Source organism: Epinephelus moara, chromosome 5 (assembly GCF_006386435.1).
Source record: "Epinephelus moara isolate mb chromosome 5, YSFRI_EMoa_1.0, whole genome shotgun sequence".
Classification (NCBI taxonomy): Eukaryota; Metazoa; Chordata; class Actinopteri; order Perciformes; family Serranidae; genus Epinephelus; species Epinephelus moara.
Genome location: NC_065510.1, coordinates 44954627 through 44964236, shown reverse-complemented (window position 1 = coordinate 44964236; position 9610 = coordinate 44954627).

Sequence of the window (9610 nt, the reverse complement as noted above, 5' to 3'; positions counted from 1 at the left end):
TCTACCGTTTTTTTTTCCCCGTTAAAGGGGTTTTTTGGGGAGTTTTTCCTTATCCGCTGCGAGGGTCATAAGGACAGAGGGATGTCGTATGCTGTAAAGCCCTGTGAGGCAAATTGTGATTTGTGATATTGGGCTTTATAAATAAAATTGAAAATTGAAAACTGACATACTTGGTTCTTGAAAAAAAAAAAACTTTCCATGGTATGCTATACATACAAAAGAAGACAATGCACCTGAAGCAATACAGGGATTGCTGCAGTTTATTTACATGTCAAATTGTCACATTTAGGCTTTTTTTACACCAGTATTGTTAAAAAAAATTGGGCTATATGCTTAATGACAGTATAAGCCACTGTAGTGTAAGTGAAATATCCCAGTCCAAATCAATGCACGTAATGTTTTAAATAAGGTAAATGCATACATACCCTGATGCTGGGCTGGACTTAGTGTTAGTTTTAGTTAGTTTTTGTTAACTTTAGTTTTAGTCTAGTCTTTGTGTCAAATAGTTTTTATTAGTTTTAATGACGTTCATACTCTTTTTTGTCTTGTCAAGTTTCAGTCGATGAAAAGTCTGAGCATTTAAGTCTTATTTTAGTCAGAATAATCCATGACTATTTTCGTCTCGTTTTAATCGACGAAAACTGATGACATTTTAGTCTAGTTTTAGTCAATGAAAATTGTATTTTAGTCTCTTTTTAGTAATGCAATTCTGTTATACCCAGTCAATATAGTGTAAGTACCTAGTATAGTACTGTATAGACTAAACCAAAATTTTCTTTTAGTCAAACCCATTTCACAATTCAAACAAGGTTATTATTATATTATCGTTACCTTATAGACTCAATACATTCATTCCAGACATGGAAGATGCTCTGATTTGAATTACAACATATTTATTTTACCAACCAAACATGTTAGAAGTACACACACATACATTTAAATAAAATAAATAAATAAAATAGCATCACGACTGCCAGAAAAAATTGAATACATTCAAGTTTAACATAAAGAGAAATAAGGTGCTTGAATGCTCGAGCTACAATAACATAATAAATAGTGCAAATAAAATGTGTATATTAGCACACTACACACTATATTTAGCAGATAATTTGGAGAAACCCACTTTATACTCTCTCTCTCACTCACTCACTCACACACACACACACACACACACGCTAGTCACACACGACATGAGTCGTTTTCAGCTCCAGTGGCTAACGTCTAACGTTAAAGGTAACGTTAAAATGTGATACATTAACCACAGCCTCATGAGTTGGCATGAGCTTTCTAAAATAGAAAGTAACGTTACGTTAATGTCTTAACTTACCTTGATTTCATTATGGAATGCCTTGAGATGTCTCTTAAGATTTGTGGTGTTTTTTTCCTGTGATTTTGTGGCTGCATTTCTCCCCCTCTTTTTCCACAACACATTCCGTTTTCTTTTCCACTTCTATGTAATGAAAGTGTGCCCAAAGATCGTGTCTTCTTTTTCTCCCAAAGACGATCCCCGGCTGCCCGGCCATCGGTCCCTTTCTTTGTGTCAGACTTAACTTTGTTTCTGAAGTTGTTGTTAGCCCACCGCAGCTGCATTTTCTAAATATTGCTGCGAGTGAGGATTGAGGAAGTGACGTCGCTTGCATCTGCGCAGTGTGACGCACAGCCTAGGAAACAGAAATACTGCAAAATAATAATAATAACGCGCCAAATCATTATAACGTTATTTCGTCTTGTCTCGTTTTGGTCAATGAAAATTTTTCGCAGAGTTTTTATTTTGTAAACCACATTAGTCTCGTTTTTATTCGTCAACAATATTGAATATTATATATTTAATCATAGTTATCGTCACATGACCACCATTTATGTTGCGTCTCGTCTCGTTTTCGTCACGTGATAAAGGTTTGTTGACGATGATATTTAGTCATACTTTTCGTTGACGAAAGCAACACTAGCTGGACTGGGACAAAATAATGGCCCTGGCATTTTTGGCCATGGCGGCCCACTGTGATTGGTGAAATGCCACACGCACACACCATGCTGTTAAAATTAAAATAATTAATTTAATTAAATAATTAAAATAAATCTCAGTAGTACCCTACGTGTCCTGGAAGAGAGTACCAAGGCTAGAAAATCAATGTACTCATTCACTTCTGAATACACAATGTCTATACTTTGGTGAAAGCACTTGCCAAAGAAACTCTACAAGATTTATCATTTCAATTTTTAATAAAAGTAAAACCTCTCCTGGCAATCGACTTCACTGAGGTAAGTAAGCTGGGTTAGCCCCTGGTTGGTTCGGGTGCTTCACAACTGCTCGCCCGTCTGCATGTGAACGTGTGCATTTCTGACGAGCAAGCTATACTAGCACGTGTCACAAATCAATCCTGCTCGCTCAGCATTGTGTGTTTTCTGTACAAAACTTCAGTAGAAGTCTATAGCGGAAGCTGTCTTTTCAATCCTGGTCATCTCTTCCGTATTCTGATGTTGTTTTTGCCGCTCTGTACTGTGATTGGTCGCCTTCATCATCGTCATCAGACGTATCAGCCAGCGAACTACTGCTAAGTATTTCATACACAGAGGATATTATTGAACCACAACATAAAGAAGGGATGGAAGAACTAGTGGAAAATAATATACACACACTATGTTTCTTAATGCTGCTAGTGAATCTAAGGTGTTGAAAATAGTTCAAAACTGTAAAAGCAAAAGATCAACAGACTGTAATGGTATTGATATGTCATTAATTAAGGAAACTATCGATTGTGTGGTTAAATCTCTGACACATATTTGCAATACTTCCTTTAAAACAGGGATATTTCCAGACCAAATGAAGGTGGCCAAAGTAATACCATTGTTCAAAACAGGTGATAAAAATGAAATATCAAATTACAGGCCAGTCTCACTACTTCCGCAAATTTCAAAGATTCTGGAAAAACTTTTTGTTAAAAGATTGGATAGTTTTGTGGATAAGCACAATATTCTGACTGACCATCAATATGGTTTCAGACAAAACCAGTCTACTGGACTTGCATTAATGAAATTAGTGGACGAATTAACCACAGCCATAGACAAAAAGGAAATTACAGTAGGAATTTTTATTGACCTGAAAAAAGCCTTTGATACCATAGACCATAAAATCCTAATGAGAAAACTGTTCAAATATGGTGTCAGAGGAGTGGCCCATTCTGGGCTTTGCTCTTACTTAAGTAACAGAATGCAATATGTTTCAATTGACCAAAATGTTTCAGACTCCCTGGATATCCTCTGTGGTGTACCACAGGGTTCCGTTCTTGGACCGAAATTGTTTATTTTGTATTTAAATGATCTTTGCAAAGTGTCCAGATGTTTAAACAGTATTCTATTTGCAGATGACACCATTTTTTTTTCTATTCTGGGAGTAACTTAAAAGACATTGTTAAAACTGTTGAACTGTTGTCCCGCAACTCCTTGGCCACCTCGTTAATTGCAGCGATTGTGTCCCTCTCATACCTGTCAAGTTTTGGATTTGAAAATAAGGGAAATTTTCCGGCACCCGCCGCGAGCCGTCCCACCACCCCAACCAAGCACCATTATCCCTTACATTTTATGACAGGTGTACAGGAAATTTAAAATAACCACTTGTCAACCAGACCTGCTGTCGACACTAACCTCGCGACAACTGCCACCCAGGCTACTGCAGGTGGCAGTTCTCGCGAGGCATTTAAACTGGAATAGGAAATGGTGTAAATTATGAATCCTCACAAAAGATATTTTTTTCTGTGTAAATTATGAATCTTCACAGAAGATTTTTTTTTTCTGTGTAAATTATGAATCTTCACAAAATATATTTTTTCTGCTAGTTGTAACTAGGTGAGAAGGGTAGGCGTCAAAAGCTTATAGCTTTAGCCTACACCTTTTTCGGTTAAAAGAGTCTCTCGTTCACTCTGCTGATATTACACCTTACCGGGCCGGCAGTGGCTATTCTGTTCTCCTCAATCTTTCCCTGGGCTATATCTTTTTGTCCCTCCTCCTCCTCCTCTGAATCATCTCCACCAGCAGCCACCTCTTCTCCTGAACTACTCTCTTGCAGGTCCACATTTATGTTTGGTGCGACGGTATGTACTGCACTCGATGCAGACGGCCCTGTTGCACCAGATCTTACAGCAAACATGTCATATATTTTCGCGCATTTGGCTGCGTCTGCCTGGAGATTCTTGTGCCGTTTCTCCCGTAGCTTCTCCGCACCTCCCTTGCGCTTTGGTGGTTTATCCATCAGTCAGTGTATGTTAGTAGGCTACGCACTCCACCACTATGCACAAGGCCAGCAGCCAGCTACTTGAACTCAGGAGAACTCAGAAAATGGGTGGGGAGGGGTCGGGCTGAGGAGGAAGGGCTGAGAGATTTTATTGGGCCAGCCCAATGTCAGTGTAGAAAAATAAGCAATGGGCAGTTTTCTGTGCTTTAAAGGCCAGCGCAGCCGTTAAAAAATATCTGCATAATTACATTAAGTAAATTACAATTGTGCTGGCCCAAAGAAGAGGAATGCCTCTGTTGCAAGGAATGGGACCGGTTGCAGCCTTATTTTCAAGGTCTGGATGTGACCGAGGACGAGACACCTCCACCTTGAGTAACGTTAGTATCCAGCTGGGCTTTATCTAGAGCTCGCAAGATATATTTCGGCTGAGCTTTGGAAAGCAGAGCTAACATGGCAGCACACCGGTAAGGTAAGACAACATGTTTACATGTCGTTTTCTATATGTTCTCTGACATTTATCCTAACGATATGAGGCGGTCTTTGTGGAAAAAAAGCTTGTTTAGTGGACTAACTTTGCACTTGAAGGTATGCCTGTTCACTTACGTTTTAACAGGTCTGACGCTACGGCTGTATCTAGGCTAACAGCTAACATGCTAACTATTATTTCTATGTCACTAGTCACTTGAAACAAATTTAGGACGATAGGAGACGGGTTGAAATAAACCGAAATTTCCCTTTAAGGTGACCAGACGTCCCCGATTTCCGGGGACAGCCCCCGATTTGGGTGACCTGTCCCTGGTAAAAGCTGTCCCTGAAAATGTCCCCGATTTTGACACTGAATGGGGGGGAAATGCGTGCAGACTCAAACACCAGTTATTACGGTAGTCAGTAAACGCATCGCCTGAGAAGACGTTGTATGACTTACAGACGTTATCAGGAAGCACGACCAGACGCAGCAGCAGCATCAACAACAACAATCTAGAGGCAGCAAAAAGGAGAGAAAAGGAGACTGGTGGCCGTGTTAAATGGTATGTTGTGTATGAACTTATTTATTTTGTGTGAGCTGGCAGTAGACTTGACTGTGTGTGTGTGTGTGTGTGTGTGTGTGTGTGTGTGTGTGAGAAGTGAGGTAAAATAAGTATGATTGTAACATACAGTGCATAACATGCAGGAGAGGAAGTAGAAGGAGAAACTGGCTGAATGTAGTCTGCCCCCCTGATGAGTGACTTTTGTGAGTGCACTTTATAAATGTAGGCTATTCTTTGATTTTAATGAAGTAGCATTTTGTTGATGTTGTTTAGCCTTACTGATGCTGTTGCATGGGGTTGGGTACCGAAACTTGGTACTTTTTGTACTTGGTACCGATTCACGTCGGTACTACCGAGTACCGATTCACTTAAAATGAATCGGTGCCAAATTTGAGAAGGGTCCGGCTGCAGTATGCAGACAAGTAGGGGGTGTGGCGTGAGGGGCGGTGCGAGAGAGGACCGTGACGCTGAATAGGTAATCACATCTCAGTACGTAACTACACAAATAAGTAACATTAAAGACATTTTTAGAGGTTTGAGGTTTTTAGAGGTTATTTTAGGTTTAGAGGTTACTGGCTGTTTAACGTGAGGAAGGTTAGATACAGCATCAATGTTGTTCTCTCAACGTTATTAGGTTAACGTTAGCTTAGCTTGCCCAGCATGGTGTTTGTGTGTGTGTTAGAGATACTAGAAAACACATGATAAAGCAAAAAATACCACAAATAATAAAATTGTAAGATAGTCTATTTTAATGCCTGTGTCTATGTTAATGCCAATTTTTTTTTTTTTTTTTTTTGGGTATACTCTATAAATGTTTATTGCTCTAAGGCACTTTATATTCTAGATATTTTTAACTTTATTCATATTTGTCTATTTGATGCCTACTGATATATGTAGTGAACTTTTTCTCTTCTATGAGATGATTTTCTATGATAATCAGGATCCTGCTTGGTGCTCTGTGTTAATCATCTAATGCCATGCAGCCGTGAGATTGGGAATGCAGGTTATTTATGCGTGTCTTACCCACTGTCTGTCATTCACACACTGAGGAAGACGCTGTTCGAAACCAGTCTGTGTGTTTGATCGCCTGTAGCCTACCAGTGAGGTAATAAAAGTTTTAAACGAAGGACAGGGACGGCGCTACACCGGGGCTAGGGGGTGCTATAGCCCCGTCAAAAATCTGTGTAGCCCCAGTTAAGCCCCTCAAGCATTTTATTTTATATTTTATAATATATATTTTTAAGTTAAAAAACATTAAAAAGTGATGTTCCAATGCAATCCTCACTTGCATGTTTGTGCTGCGCCTGTACCCCATTGATTGGTGTACCATAACCTGTGTGTGTGTGTGTGTGTGTGTGTGTGTGTGTGTGTGTGTGTGTGAGAGGGGAGAGGAGGGGAGGGGCGGGGGGAGTCCTTTGTTTATACTCGCGCGTTAGGCTAAGGCTAGCTGGCCTACAGTCCGTTGCAATGGATCGTTTTGTGATCAAGAAAAAATCGTAGATGATATGAGGATTACAAATGGCTGGAATATTCATATTAATAATGCATATGGAATAAATGCACTTGCTGTCGCATTTTGGATGTATTGTCTGGCTATTGGCAGGTGCATGGGCGCTGTCCGGTGCTGAATCTGTCACTTTTGCACATGAAACATTTTTGCCATTGCCTTGTGGTCACTTGTATTAGGCTTAACTATTTTGTTGGACTTTCTTTGGCCAAATTCAGTTAAAACCACTTTTATATCGAACATGCTTGTGCTGTGTATCATAGCTGCTTTTATTGAAAAAACAAGAACCTCCTTATAAAGTAACTGAAGTCATGAAAATCAATTATTTTCTTAGCACCCCCACGTATCGGTCAAGCTCCCCCTTAGCCCCGGGAGAGAAAAAATCCTGGTGCCGTGCCTGACGAAGGACACTGAGTTTTATTTTCAATGCCAAAACTTTAATGTAGTGACTCCATAAGATAATACTTAACATTATTTAAGTCAGTATGGTCATTACAGAGTTTGTAACATATGAAAGCAAAAGTGATTTCTAGTGAAAAATTGTTTACATTGCATTTTTTTTCCTGTCCTCTCCTCAGACTCATAACTCTGTATTCAGAGAGGCTGTAGAGCCTCAATTAATACAGAGGACACCGAATACATTCGAGTGTCCTCTTTGTTGCAAGTACGGCCAGTACCACTGCATGGTTGCCCACCTACTTGGCCATAAAAGCAGCATTGTTAAACATGCAGGTAAGTGTGCTAATAAAACATATGAATGTGTTGCATGCAAAACCTATGATGTCATCTAAAAATCATGTTTCAGTTTTCAAATAACCAATGGACTGAAAAGGTGTGAAAAATGTATTTGGTATTGGTAGGGCTGCAACTTATTATTTTAATTATTGATTAATCTACTACATGTCTTGATGAATTGCTTACTAGTTTGGCCTAAAAAAATCACTGTTTCAATGTGATGTCCTCAAATGCCTTTTTTGTCCACAACTTAAAGATATTCTGTCTACTGTGAAGAGGAGTAAAGAAACCAGAAAATATTCACATTTAATAAGCTAGAATGAGAGAATTTTGACTTACTTTTCTTAAAGTACTCCTTAATCGATTATCAAAATAGTTTATTTTTATTTTATTTTATTTTATTTTATTTTATTTTATTTTAAGGGACAGTACACATTAATGTACTTCATTAATGTACTTTCCTTACAGAGTGAAGTAAATATGCCAGATTATAGCCAGAGGCTAATTTCCATCTGTTGTCCCTGTACATAGAAATGTTATTTAAAAACATATATGAAACAGAGGAAGCCAAAAAACAAAGAACAGACAAGGAACTGAGCAAAGAAGAGACAAAAGACAGGCAAAACCATAAAAACACAAAAATAAAACAGTTTTTTTTATACACAGGCGTTAGTACATGGTATAACTTTTCAGCAGGATACAAGGAGGAATTTTACACCATGTACACCATTGAGACCTGTTTGCAGTGCAGAGAGGTCTACAGAAATTGCAAACCTGGTATGTATACAATACTTGGAAACATGACTTTCAGTAGTTGCTCGTAAAAAAAAAAAAAAAAAAAAAAAAAAACTAAAACATGAAGCAGTGAAGACTTGCAGCGTCTATATAACATTCTTTAATTTTTATTTGCACAGGCTACGTTGGAAATGGCAAAAGAGAAAATCTGCAGGCAATCTACTCGGACAACTCACATATTGGCTTCTGCAGCGAGTTCTGCAAAAGATTATGGGACGTGTAACGGCTCCTCCACTTCTCCGACCAGCGGCTCCTCCACCTTTCCGACCGGGGCTTGAGGGGGCGGAGCTGGAGCTTGAGCTGCATACCGCAGCCGGATACTATTGCCAAATTTCGGTACCTGAGGTGGAGGCTAGTCTGGGGCCGTTAGTGGCCGTTTTGGTAAGGAAATGGAACCAGGGTGAGTGAGACAGGATCCGGAATTCGATGGATGTGCCTTTCCGTAAAAATAAAAGCACCAAGCTAATAAAAATGCGGTGAAACTTTTAATTTAAAGAATATAATTTACAAGAAAAGCCCCATGCCATTAAGTTAATTGATTTTCTTACACCCCTCATCACCCCAAATCGATGGTGCGCCAGAATTTAAAGTTTTACTATGGTAAACACTTTTAGTTTGGTGAATTTGGTGAATACCGCATCCGCTCCCTAGACCGGAACCAGAATCCAGACAAAATTCAGAGTGAATAGACACCAGGTGACGCGAGGCTAGGTGGAGGAGGAGCGAGAGTGCATGACTCGGACCTCAGACTCAGCAACAATGGCGACAAAAAAAATGTGCAGACAAAAGTTAACGTGCAGCACTGTTCCTAAATGTGTATTCTTTTGTAAAGCGTCTTCGAGTACCTAGAAAAGCGCTATATAAAACCGATTTATTATTATTATTATTATTATTATTATTAAATGTTCTCAATAAAACGTTGAAACTGAGAAGTTTAGACTATGGGCCCGAACTACGCATAGTGCGTCCTAATTCACACCCGTTCTTCTCTGGATTTTCTCCGCGACCGTGCGTCATAGCAAGAAGCCACGCATATCACGTGAAACAGCGGAACTGTAGCGGTAATCCAATGTTTTCACAGCCAAAAAAATGGATAAAGTTATAATAAATTTATGTATAACAGAGCTTTAATACAGCTTTGCACACACATTACTCTTGGAAGGATTACTCACGAATGCAGGCTCGCACAGAAATGCCACGCATATAACATGAAAGCGCAGGAGCAGAGCTTTCCAGTGATACCACACACATCATTGTGCTGTCATCCCATCACGCTATAAATACAGATCAATTGTCTACAAAATAAAAACCTGA